The sequence below is a fragment of the Mytilus trossulus genome, chromosome 2, assembly GCF_036588685.1.
Source record: "Mytilus trossulus isolate FHL-02 chromosome 2, PNRI_Mtr1.1.1.hap1, whole genome shotgun sequence".
Lineage (NCBI taxonomy): Eukaryota > Metazoa > Mollusca > Bivalvia > Mytilida > Mytilidae > Mytilus > Mytilus trossulus.
The window spans coordinates 4,696,249-4,710,300 of record NC_086374.1 but is presented as its reverse complement, the minus strand read 5'-3'; the positions used below and the strand labels follow the sequence as shown (position 1 = coordinate 4,710,300).

The 14,052-nt window shown below is 33.2% G+C and overlaps 1 protein-coding gene and 1 long non-coding RNA gene across 4 annotated transcripts in view; one reads left to right on the top strand and one right to left on the bottom strand.

Moving 5' to 3' along the window:
- LOC134706324 (histone deacetylase 4-like) overlaps positions 1-8,645 on the bottom strand; it is a 100,909-nt gene extending 92,264 nt beyond the window's left edge. For all 3 annotated transcript variants that reach the window (XM_063565166.1, XM_063565171.1, XM_063565168.1), the window contains exon 1: positions 8,499-8,645. The gene's annotated coding sequence lies outside the window, so the exon portion shown is untranslated. The remainder of the gene's footprint in view (positions 1-8,498) is intronic.
- LOC134706327 (uncharacterized) overlaps positions 1-14,052 on the top strand; it is a 259,296-nt gene that overhangs the window by 92,964 nt on the left and 152,280 nt on the right. The window lies entirely within an intron of this gene.

Genomic DNA, 14,052 nt, shown 5'->3' with positions numbered 1-14,052 from the left:
TAATGAAAAAAAACTCCATAACTGCGAAACTTATAATCTTAAATTTAACCAGGGTGCAGATTTATAGGACCGCAGAGGTCAAACCCTAAACAATTGGGACAAGTATGGACACAACATTCAAACTGCATACAGCTCTGAATTTGGATAGTGATTAAATAGTTGACACAGCAAAGGTTTCTGACACAAAATGAAGGTGGTCTAATGAAATTAATTTTTTTTTTTTTTGTAATTTTGAGAAATACACTATGCTGTTGAATATATATCCCCTAATAAAATCAAAGAGCAGAATGCTCTGAGGGATACGATTGCCATAGTTTTCATTGATACATGTATGTATAGCAGTTCTGCCAACTTTTCATTAAGCAAAGATGCGTGAGATTTGGTCAAAATTGAAAAGATCAAAGAGGAAAACAATAGATCCAAGGATACTGCCACAAAAAAAGCATGAACATGCGTGAGACTTAGCTTCGAAAGAAAGACTTTTTTGTTTTTAAAAGATAAACACAAATTGTTTTTTGTTAAATAATTTGTAATTTCTGTTTTTTATGAGTATCATAAAAACTTATACATTTTTTATTCACAAACAACTCATACATTGTGTCATACATGTCATATTTATCAAATGTTCATGAATGTAAAAAAAAACATAATTTTTGGCTCTATATTTAATAAAATTAGAAAAAAATTGCACTATCTATGTTTTCCTAAAAATTGGCACACATGTTCTTCTTACGTAATCAAACCAAATGGCATTTTAAAACATAGGGGTCCATGAAATTGTTTTCAATTTAAATAAGTTTGAATGATAAAAATCAGTCAACAACTGAATAGTTTCCCAAAAAGTCATTGTTTGACATCACGAAAATAAAAATTTACGTTAGCAACTTCATTACCTCTACTGTAACTGTATCATTTGCCCTTAATTCCTAGATTGTTTGCCCTATAACCCTTAAAATAAATCCCTAACTTTCTACTTAATGATATGAACATTGTGGTACAATTTCAAAGTTATTAAAATACTTAAACACAACTTATTATCCTGAAACTAGATAAATGTATGTTTTGGGCCGCTTTGGGCCGCTTTGGGCCTCTAATTACTAAACCGATATAACCATAACCCCCAAAATAATCCCAACCTTCCTTTTGTGCTTATAAACATTGTGTTAAAATTTTATTGATTTCTCATCTCTTGTTTGTTGGATCGCATATTGAGAGCAGAAACATTTATTCATTGGTTTGAGGAATGGGGTTATTTGAAAATCGTTCTTTTCCATAATAAACAATATTATACACAGTTCATTACATATACAGTCGATTCCACTTAATTGCATACCGCTTAATAGCATAATTCGGTTAATTGCATACTTTTCTCCTGCACAAAACCATGTCCCATTCACCTAATGTTAAATTGTCCGGTTATATGCATAGCCTTACAAGTGGCATTTCGGTTTATTGCATAGAAAATAATCGCCAGCTAGATATGCTCAGTTAAAACTGACGAGATTTTTGACCGGAAACGGCAATTTGGTAAGTATATTTTTCTTGAATGCATCATAATTTTCATTATTATTTCACATTTACTTGTGTGTTATTCAAATAAAGTTTTAAAACAGTATCTTTCGTGTTTATATGATTATAGAAAAGGCCTCGATGTGTACACAGGTAAAGTTTCCCATATTCTATTTTAAGCCTCGAGGTCATAAAAATGTCAATCAGCTGATTGTTGTAAAAACACAACCATTCTATGATCTTCTATCTCAAAAGGTGTTAATTATTGATTGGATTTCAAACATTGTTCATAGATTATATTGTGGGTGAATTTTCAAAACATTAACGCCTGCTAATTATCGATCATTATCCAATGTGTAATTTCGTAATTCAGCTTGGGTGATCTACATTTATGTTAAATATTACAGGGCATTTATATATGGTGAACAATTTTATACATCAATCTTTCCTTTTTAATATTTTTGTAAAAGAAAATTAACTTCTGATTATTATATTTTCTCACTTTCAACACTCGTGTCCAGCAAATAACCCGTGCATGGCCCCATCACCTGTTAACTGCTTTGCATAAACGAAACTAGCGGTGTTAAAGTAACAGAGTCACATCACTGTGTAATTGGTAAATACTGAATATCAAAGGCAGTTCATTACACAATTATTGTTTACAACTGTGTAGTATTGTTAAACAGTTTGTTTTAAACAAAGCGTAACAATTTAATTTGTACATCCGGGTCATAGAAACAAATCTATTTTTAGAACAATTTTATTATTGTATCTCAGGTAAAGGAAAAGTCGGTACATAAATAAACAAAAACAAAATGTGTTTATAAAATTTATTGAAAGAATACACAATGAAATAAAATGTATGACAGTAGACAAATAACTTTTATTAGAATAAATAAGCATTCATTATGTTGTAAGTGGACTATGGACGTACATCTCGGTACGTCTAAACACTGCTAAGGACTCCTTAGTGCACTAAGGACTATACAATGCCACTAAGGACTAGAAGGACTACTGTTATACGTGTTATTTTTGCATATTCTGTTAAAGATTGATATTTAATGCATAAATTTCAAATTTTATAGAAAAATAATCATAAATAAAAAAGATATTTAACATTTTCTAGGCACGTGCCCATTTTTCTTTGATATACCGAAAATCAATGAACCGATTGACACGTGCCAAATAATATAACAACTGATTAAACAATCATATATTCTTTAATTTAAGAAATTGACAATTGTATCGAAAAGATTAATACTTGATTATCATAATAAAATGTGTTGTTCTTATTTAAAAGATTAAATGATTAAAAGGACAAATAATTTTGCTTTCGTTTCATTTATTTCCCGACATAGTTATTTGACATAGGTTTTAATGTTGATGTGCGCCAACTAATAAGTAAGAGTATGGTCAGCTTGGTAAAATGTTTATATAAGAGACATGAAGACCAAATGAATATATATATTTATAACTTTTTTGTTTTTATTATAATTCCGACAAAGATACGTTACGAGTGGCTTCACTAAAACATGAGTAAATTCCGAGAAAAAAACTATAAATCATGATTTTTATTTGTCCACTTTCTATTGCTGCTTTTTACGTACTAGTACGAAAAACGATTGAATTGATAAAAAAATCATGTGGCGTCCTTGTGATTTATCAAAACCACTAGTTTTCAACCAGTTTGATATCAGTTTACAAAGGCGGTACTTATTAATTTGAAATTGTTTGACATTTGTTTTTTCCTTCTAAAAGTAAAAGAAGTTTAAAATAATCATTTAACGAATTTTAGTCAGATTAGGTTTTATTTCTAATATATGAAAGAGAAATGTTTTTCAAAATGTTCCACAGTGTTTAGTACATATTTACGAATAATTTCCTGCATTTGTTAATTTAAAGTTAAAGATATAATGTTGAGAGTGCTTTGTAAAAATTACTCACTGTTGAAGGCCGTATGGGTAACTTAAAGTTATTAATTTCTGTGTCATTTTGTCTCTTGTGAATAGTTGTCTCATCACCAACCCTACCACATCATTTTTTATATTGGTTGCAAAAATTTATTATCGTATTGAACTCGTTTTTGTCCAGAAATATATTGCTCAAACGTGTTCTTCATATGATAATAAAATTTGAAAATGAACCATAGCATACGCTCAAAAACATGATTTCTGTCTAAATCCGTCTGTTTACTTGTAGCTTGCATTAAATAAGTTTGGTTACATGTAGTAAATATTTTTTATCAGATGGATTTTTTTGTGTCCCCAAATACATTGCTCCAGAGACATATATATACGTCTCTGATTGCTCAAACGTCTTCATATGTAAATTAAAAAAAAGGATGAAATTTTGAAAAAGTACCATAGCAAACGCACAAGGGTGGTTGCATGTAGTAAAACGTTTATTATCTTATTGATTACGTGTTGTCCAGTAATACATTGCTCAACGTCTCCATATAAGAAAATAAATTTTGAAAAGTGCACCACAAGAAACAAAATAATGTGTTTCGGCTCCATACCTGTTCGAACGCATGTCCGTCGTCGCCCGTATTCTGTCATTTATTAATATATGAACATCAAATTAAAAAACCTTCAATACACTTGAGAAAAAATACTTCTTCATTCTGAAAAAAACCCACATTAATAGTATTTCAACAACAATTCATTTTTTTACCAATGTTGTCCATTAAACACAACAAATACCATGATTCCCGTGTAATCAGTTATGTAATATGACACGTGTCAAACGGTTCATTGATTTTCGGCACATCAAAGAAATACGTGTCTAAATAATGTTGAATATCTTATTCATCTATGATTATTTTTCTACAAAAATTGAAATTTATGCATTAAATATCATTCTCTACCATAATATGAAAAGAAATTGCATGTAACAGCACCCCATCTAGTCCTTAGTGGCATGTTATAAGTCCTTAGTGCACTAAGGACTCCTTAGCAGTGTTTAGACGCACCCCGTACATCTTTCTTCTTGCTGATCTGCACTATCGATGTCATTTGACTCCGTAATTTGTCATTTCGGATATAAGCATACTCCGCTTTATTGCATAATTTCGTCTGACAAATAGGCTATGCAAATAACCGGAATGTACTGTATATACATTTTCATTCACATGATTAATATTTATTTTATTACTTATTTCAAGGTATATATAATCTAGAATTATATCACACTTTGACTTATTTTTTTTTGTATTTTTTTTTTGCATAAAAAGAAAAATAGACAAACAAGTAAAAAATATAATACAATATTTACAATTATTCATGGTTGTGTTTTAATTTGTAATTGTTAGGAGTTTTCAGATGTCCTTGGTTTTGTTGAGCCAATATTAGGTCATGCAAAGTGTCGGTTGGTGTTGTTGCAGATCGTTTTGCTGTTTTTTGCTGCGGGGTTGTTTCAAGATATTTGTCCAGCGGACCGTGAGTTGTTTCCTGGGATTTGGATACTTTTTTCTTTTTCTTTTTTTTTTTTTGATTTTGTTCAGGAGACTGTTCTATGGGTGCCTCCGACTCTGATTTAGATATGTCTTGTGTTGGTACATCCACTTTACTGGTATCTTTGGTAAGTTTGGTAATATTACTGGTTTCTTTATTCTGTGGAGTATCATCAGTATGTGAGAGATTTTCAGTCGATTGAGATGTGACAATCTCCTCATCTTTCTCCAATTCATTTTCACTTCCTTCATCTGACTCTTCTGTTGAATCCTCTGAGGCAATTTGACTGTTTTTATCAAATTCAGAAATGCAGTTCTTTGAGATATGTCCGTTTTCACCACATGTCTTGCATTTCCAATCATTGCTACAGTTTGTTTTTTTGTGACCTTTTTGCAAGCATTTGGAGCATTCAATGTCTGTGTTGTTCTCATTTATTTGTCCTTTATAAAATATGAGGCCTCGGTACTTGCCAATTTTTACGTTTCTTGGAATTGTGGGTGGAAAGGGTTCGCAATGAAAAATTCTGTCACCTGTTTGACAGTTTGTCATAAACCCATCGATCCTTAATCTTTCTCTGTGATAATTGAGTATGTTGAGGTGCCAATTTTGCAGGTATCTTAACAATTGGCCATCATCGGCGGACAGTGGTATATTTTTCATCCTTATTCTCACAGTAGTTGGACTCTCTTTTTGTACATATCTTGGGTTTCTAGGGTATACTTCAATGCGTTTTTTCCTTACTGTAATTGAATTAACCACAAGTGTATTCCTGTCTTCCTCATTGTCTGGGTAGATGCGCCAGACGCCTCCAATTACCCTCTGAAGCCCGTTTAGATGGCTAGCTGGTATTGTGAGGTCAATACATCTAAACAGTTCTGTGTGTGTTAGGTAGTTGTTTTTATCGGGTTTTGAGCTACCGAAAATGTCTGATTCAAGAATAAATACAGGCTTGATGTTGAAATATTCAGCATCTGGTTCTGCATTATCTTTGGAAAAGTTGTTGTTGTTTTGTTTCAGTGCCGAGACATAGGAGCCGGCCATCTTGTCATTGTCCGGATTTTCACTGTTTTGATTACTCATATTGCAAAGTATAAAACTTCTGTATAAAGATTATCTGACAGTTTCTAGATGTTAATTAATGTTTTGATAATTGTTTAAAGGTTGGAGTGACTTTCACACTTGTACATAACTATAAATTGTTGTGTTATTCCGGGAGCTCTGGAAAACCGTGGTCAGCCATTCAAACCGGAAGCAAGCCCTTTATTGATTTCTATTTACTTATACTAATGCCATTATCTGGAAACCATCCGTCTTTGATGCTGACGAAGATGTTTCTCATATATTTGTTAAAGCATTGGAAATTTCCTTTATTTTGATGAATAAAACCTCACAACTCAAAAATTTAAAAATCAAAAAATTATAAAAAAATGAAAGTGAGCTCACATCAATAGATATGATATGGTAGCAGTGTTTTTGAGTTAATATCTGACATGTTGACGACAGACAGACTGACAGACGGATAGACAGACGAACGGACAATGGTATATAATAAAAGGTTTGTAAACTGGCATTTAAAAGGAAAATGAGCAAATAAAGAATCAATGTGTTTACAGTGAAGACAAAGTTTACAGTAGAAGATTAAAGAATAGACTGCTTGCTTATTTTCCAAATTTTCAGGAATACAAAAAATGCAGAGAAAATTAACTTGTTTTCACAGATGGTGTTAGAGCTTGCTCTTCAAAGAGCATGTGATGATGACTATGATTTAGACAACATGCAAATTTATAAAGCAGTGAAAATCATTCATGGCCCCATGTTTTGTATTGCATCTGGATTTAACGGCAGTGTTCAAGTGAACTGTCAAGAAAAGTCTTTATTCTTTATATGGAACCAAGAATCTGTGACACTCCAAAGACATGGCATCATGCATTTAGAGAAACCCAAAAATCATTGACAACAATGATGATTGTGGTCAAGTTTGGTTAAATTGGCCCAGTAGTTTCAGAGGAGAAGTTTTTTGTAAAGGAATACTAAAATTTTTGAAAAATGGTTAAAAATTGACAATAAAGGGCAATAACTCCTAAAGGGGTCAACTGACAATTTTTGTCATGTTGACTTATTTGTAGATCATACTTTGCTGAACATTATTGCTGTTTACAGTTTATCTCTTTCTATAATAATATTCAAGATAATAACCAAAATCTGCAAAATTTCCTTCAAATTACTTATTTCGGGGCAGCAACCCAATAACGAGTTGTTTGATTTGTCTGAAAATTTCAGAGCGGATAGATGTTGATTTGATAGACAATTAAACCTCCATGTCAGATTTGCTTTAAATGCTTTGGTTTCAGAGTTATTAGCCAAAATCTACATTGAACCCCTTTGTTCTATTTTTAGCCATGGCAGCCATCTTGGTTGTTTGGCCGGGTCACGCCACACAATTTTTTTTACAGACGCTGATGGACAACGGACGCCAAGTGATGAGAAAATCTGCTAAAAAAAAGGCTAGACTGAAAATATTTCATCTTAGCCCGCCAAAAAATCAAAAAAGTTACTCCCTAAATTTAAAAGCCCAAAAATAACCAAAAAATTACCAGTCCAGTTTATGAAAGGGAAAGTAATGATTTAAAAACTGGATTATGTTGTCTAATTGGAATGGCAATTACTGCATTTATACTATAGCATTCATTAATTCATTTTTTTATTGAGTGAAGCGTTCCAATTAATCAGTGTGTCTTACTATGTTGTGATGTTATACTACTGTTTTACTTTTGGAAAAGGGAGAAGGTTTGGTACAAATTGTACCATTAAAACGTTTAATCCCACTGCCATTGTTTGCACCTGTCCTAAGTAAGGAATCTGATGTTCAATGGTTGTCGTCTGTTGTCGTCTGTCGTTCATAAGCGTTTTTCGTTATTATATAGATTAATATTATTATATTGTTTGCTTTACTGTTTGAATTGTTTTACACTAGTAATTTTAGGGCCCTTTAAGCTTGCTGTTCAGTGTGAGCCAAGGCTCCATGTTGAACACTGTACCTTGACCTATAATGGTTTACTTTTATAAATTGTTACTTGGATGGAGAGTTGTCTCATTGGCACTCATACCACATCTTCCTGTGACATAACAATAAAATTTAATTTTCATAAATCATAACTTCCCTTGGCTCCATTTTTGCCCCTTAACTGCTCAAGGGAACAGTAGAAATCCCTAAAATTGTAATTTCCGGAGTCAAACTCGGTCTTCAAACACTCTTTGTATTACGGTTTTATATAGGTCATAAATATTTACTATGTACTCCGACATAACATTTACCCAGGTGACCTACTGTATGAATTTAAGGTGTGTTGCTTGTGAATGCACCTGTATTTCATTTAGATAACCTTTGATATTAGGTTAGAGTCTCTTAAATTCAATAATATTATGATTTCTGGGACGTTGTATCGTGTATTCAGCAAATTCGTGTGTGCTATGCTTTATAAAACTGGAAGTGCAAGTAGTTTAAAACAGTACAACACCGGACAACATCTAATTTACCTTATCGAAATGGTGTGTTATTGAATACGAGTGTATAGGTGAATAAATCTGACTATTTGTTGATATACATTAGATCTTTGCCAGCCGATTCTTCAGAAATTCGCCATTTTCTAACCACGTGACGTTTGGCAACCAACAATAATTTGAATACACATTTTATTTATAGTAACATTTATTGGTGTTTATCAAATGTCAATTTATATATAGACGGCCTCAATTGTGGTCGATATTTATTACATAGAGCCAATCACTGGCGCGTAACATAATTTCCTTTTATAGGAATTTTTGTACAATTGCCAAATCCAATAAAATCACAGTGCTGCAGTACTGTATGGGTTTTTTTTCACATAGAAGTACGCTAAAATATTATTGATATGAGCTAAATTAAAGCACTGCAGAACTAGCCATCTGTACTATAGAAAAGGAAAAAAAATTATTCATAAAAAAGAAGATGCGATATGATTGCCAACGACACGACTCTCCACAACGGAGACCAAATCATGCAAAAATTACCGCTATCGATATAAACCGAGGATTCAGTTGTATCCTGGCATTATATATATGGCTAATGCCGGACAAACTTTTCAGTCTAGGCATCAGACTTGACGTATCTATAGCATCATTAACACCTTAAAAAACAGGTCCTCAGACATGTCAAACGAACTCAGTGTAAAAAAGAGAAACACCCGTTCTGAAAATATATTCCGAAGCATCAATTATTTGATCACTTAAAAAAAGACAAGAATTCCTAGAAATCTTGATATCACCTAAACCTGACAATAATCATCATATGTATCTATAGAGACCTGCCTCAATAAAGACATATTATCAGTGGCGGATCCAGAGGGGGGGTTCCGGGGGTGCGCACCCCCCTTTATTTTTGCCGATCAATGCATTTGTATCGGGACATATGTTTTTCACCCCCCTTTGCCCTGGGTTAGCACCCCCCTTTCGAAAATTCCTGCATCCGCCCCTGTATTATGATCAGAATTTTCCCAATAATAGACTATACTGTGAATAGGAATTTTTAAAGATCGACCTCTAAGCCGGATAAAAATATTGTTTACTTGTTGAAAACTAGTAACAACAAATTAAACTTAAATTACTATCAGTGAAGAAATCAGAGATCTACAAACAGACTCAGAGTCTATTTCTCATGTGGGTACAAATCATGAAATGAATATGACAAACGCCAGAAAGTTAATTGTTGAAAGTTGTTATCGACCTCCATCTGCATGATAATGGGACAGCCATCTTTGAACAAGTTAAATTTCACTGGATCGCATAAATATAAAATGCAATATCTACAATGATTCTTAGATGGCAACTTTAATTTTGGCCTCATGAACTGGGATATCCCATGCGCTATCACTAATAAACAAGACATTAAGTTCAAACAACTTCTTAACATCATGAATGAACATTTATTTGAGCAGATTTATAAAAAATCGTAAGGGTTCCACGGAACCCAGTGTCTCGCTGTTAATCGCAGGCTCAACAAAAATGAGGGAAAAATCAATAAAATTATTCCTCTTAACACTATCTTTTGATTGGAAGAAGCTTTTGTCCAAGTTTGGTAAAAATCCAGGATAGTTTATGGATCTTCTAGATACTAGATTTTGATCATAAACAATCTTCTGTCCAAGTTTGGTGCAAATCTAAAATAGTATAAGAAAATTATTAAAATTTTAAAAACTTTAACCATAGAGTTAATTTGTTGTTTCCTGACAGAAAATTTAAGTCCATTTATAAGTAAAATACGGAAAAAATGGAATTTTCTTTTTACTAAATTTTCTTTTGGATACTATCTGATGATATTAAACAAGCTTCTGTCAAAGTTTGGTAGAAATCAAGTAAAAGTTTTAAAAAGTTATTAAAATTTAAAAAAAAAACTTTAACCACAGAGTGAATGTAATATTTCCCGGCAGAAAAACTAAGTCCATTTATAAGTAAAATACAAAATGGTTATTTTTTTTTACAAAATTTACATTTGGATACTATCTGATGTTCAAAAACAAGCTTCTGTCCAATTTTGGTAAAAATCAAGTTATTAAACTTTCAAAAACTTTAACCACAGAGTGAATATTTGTGGACTCCGCCACCGACGACGCCGAAGGAATGTAGGGTCACTATGTCTCGCTTTTTCGAAGGCTCGACAAAAACCAATAGGGGAGACAGAACACTTGATCTTATATTCACCAGCATACCAAGCATAGTGATGATCTGTGGAATACATTCACAGAAAGTCAAGAAAAACAGTTCCAAGAAGACAATCGCAAACAAGAAAAAAAAACCTACCCTGGGTTGTTAACAACTTAAAAATTATTATATACGAAGTTAAAAGACCACATAAATATACAAAAAATTAAAAATAACATTATAAAAAAGAATTGCGTATCAAAGGCATATCCTCAAATTACATCGAAAAATTATATTTGACCTACCAGTAGTAGAACCAGATGATAACATCAGACAAAAACAACTTAAGAACATGAGGTTGAACTACATCTATAAATTCGAAGACAGTTAAATAAATGCCTCTTAGACCCACATACCAAATTACAAACACACCATCTTGATATGGTCCAGCGCCGAGCAGCTAGGTAGACCAAAGCTAAAATACAGCAGCTGCCTCTGAGACCCACATATCAAATTACAAACACACCACCTTGATATGGTCCAGCGCCGAGCAGCTAGGTAGACCAAAGCTAAAATACAGCAGCTGCCTCTGAGACCCACATATCAAATTACAAACACACCACCTTGATATGGTCCAGCGCCGAGCAGCAAAGGTAGACCAAAGCTAAAATACAGCAGCTGCATCTGAGACCCACATTATGCTACATACCAAATTACAAACACACCACCTTGATATGGTCCAGCGCCGAGCAGCAAAGGTAGACCAAAGCTAAAACACAGCAACTACCTCTGAGACCCACATACCAAATTACAAACACACCACCTTGATATGGTCCAGCGCCGAGCAGCAAAGGTAGACCAAAGCTAAAATACAGCAGCTGCCTCTGAGACCCACATATCAAATTACAAACACACCATCTTGATATGGTCCAGCGCCGAGCAGCAATGGTAGACCAAAGCTAAAACACAGCAACTGCCTCTGAGACCCACATACCAAATTACAAACACACCACCTTGAAATGGTCCAGCGCCGAGCAGCTAGGTAGACCAAAGCTAAAATACAGCAGCTGCCTCTGAGACCCACATATCAAATTACAAACACACCACCTTGATATGGTCTAGCGCCGAGCAGATAGGTAGACCAAGCTAAAATACAGCAACTGCCTCTGAGACCCACATATCAAATTACAAACACACCACCTTGATATGGTCTAGCGCCGAGCAGCAAAGGTAGACCAAAGCTAAAATACAGCAGCTGCCTCTGAGACCCACATACCAAATTACAAATTATTTAAACACACCACCTTGATATGGTCCAGTGCATAGCAGCTAGGTGCACCTGCAACAGTTACCATAACACTAGGCAGCTCTGAAATGTTTCTGAAATGCGGCAAACATTTAATTGGACAACTCTTGAGAAAAGGCGAATAAGAGCTCACACCTTCTATATACAAAATCATGTTCAATCGTGTAGCCATATACCCGACATATCTACTTACACAATCCAACATAAGAACAAGACAATATTCACACATTTATTCTTTACAGTCCTGTATCTAAAAAGAAAGAGATAACCACAACCCAGGAAACTATAGACCTTTTCCTTGCATATTACTCTAACATATTTTTGTAAGCAGCATGATGCACCAATTAGAAACCAGTAACACACTATATGAATTACAACATGGAAAAAGGTTTCTGACACAGAATAAATGTGGTCTAAGAACTTAAACTTAAAAATTTAAATTGGACATTTACCATTTATAGTCCAATATCCAACATATAAATATATGGTAATTAATATTCAGCATATCAAAGAACCCCAAGAATTCAATTTTTGATGAAATCAAACAAAGTTTAATTTGGACCAAGATTTGGACCAACTTGAAAACTGGGCCCATAATCAAAAATCTAAGAACATGTTTAGATTCAGCATATTAAAAAACCCCAAGAATTCAATTTTTGTTAAAATCAAACTAAGTTTAATCAGTATAATTTTGGACCCTTTGGACCTTAATGTACACCAATTTGAAAACGGGACCAAAAATTAAGAATCTACATATATAGTTAGATTCGACATATCAAAGAATCCCAATTATTCAAAGTTTAATTTTGGACCCTTTGGGCCCCTAATTCCTAAACTGTTAATAAACCTTGTGTTTTAATTTCATAGATTTCTATTTACTATACTAAAGTTATGGTGCGAAAACTAAGAAAGATTATCTTAATACTAATTATAAACCAAGATCTACCAAGCACTTATTTGCTGAAATAACATTTTGATACTATATGTAAGTGCCATTTATCAGTGGTGGATCCAGAACTTTTCGTAAAGAGGAGGGGAGGCTCCAGTCATTTCCTATATAATAAACCAAATTTTCCCCATGAAAATTCCATGATATGATTTTATTGTCTTGGCACGACAACAAAACAAATGTAAATACCAGGCGTTTTAAAGCTTCTTGTACGCCTCAGAACAAATAAAATTACATTGGAAGAAGATATAGCCTGAAGTGAAAATTTAAAATGCGATTAAATTATATAATACAACTAATATAATCTAAATTGGGTAAAACGGACTCAGACCCCTCCCTGGATCCGCCTTTGTTTATATATTTATGTCTTTTATGAATTGTCTTTGTATATTGAGCCAATTGTTACCATTGTGTATTGCCTAATATTGTATTGATTCTTCTCGTCTTTTTCTTCCGTTAATCAGCAACGTAAAATACCATCATGCTGCTGCTATATGATGAAGTACAGGTATTGTACAAGATGTGATCAACGAATACAAATGTTATAGAAACATAAGAAGATTAGGTAAAATTGTCAATAAGGCAACTCTCCACCATATACCAATTGATATAGAATATATAAAGGAGATGTAGTAGAAGTTAATAATTATAGGTCACCGTTCATCCTTCAACAATGAGGGGAAAATACAATATCCATAATTATAAGCTATAAGCTATTAAAGCCGACGAAATTGCAAATGTAAAACAAATAGACGAGAAAACTAATGTCTTGATTCATGTACAAAACTATAAACGAAATACAAATACAACTGTATTATATCTTATTTGTATTTCGTTTATAGTTTTGTACATCTTGATAATGACAACGAGGTCGATAGAAATAAAAACTTTATGACAAAAAAGATGATTTCGGCTTCCCAATTGTGATCTTTCCATTTCTAGGTAGCATATGGATTACATATTTTGGGCTTGCGTTTCCTATCATGATTTCCATGATAGATTACTGCTGTTCACAAGGAAGCTATTCAAATAGAGTTCAAAGTTTTAAATATCAAGTTAACACTGCCTCTATTTAGTTCCATGATAAATTTGATTGTTGATGTTACTGATGACTAAGAAAGAGGACACTAAGAGCACTTGGAAGATTCGGCAATACAACG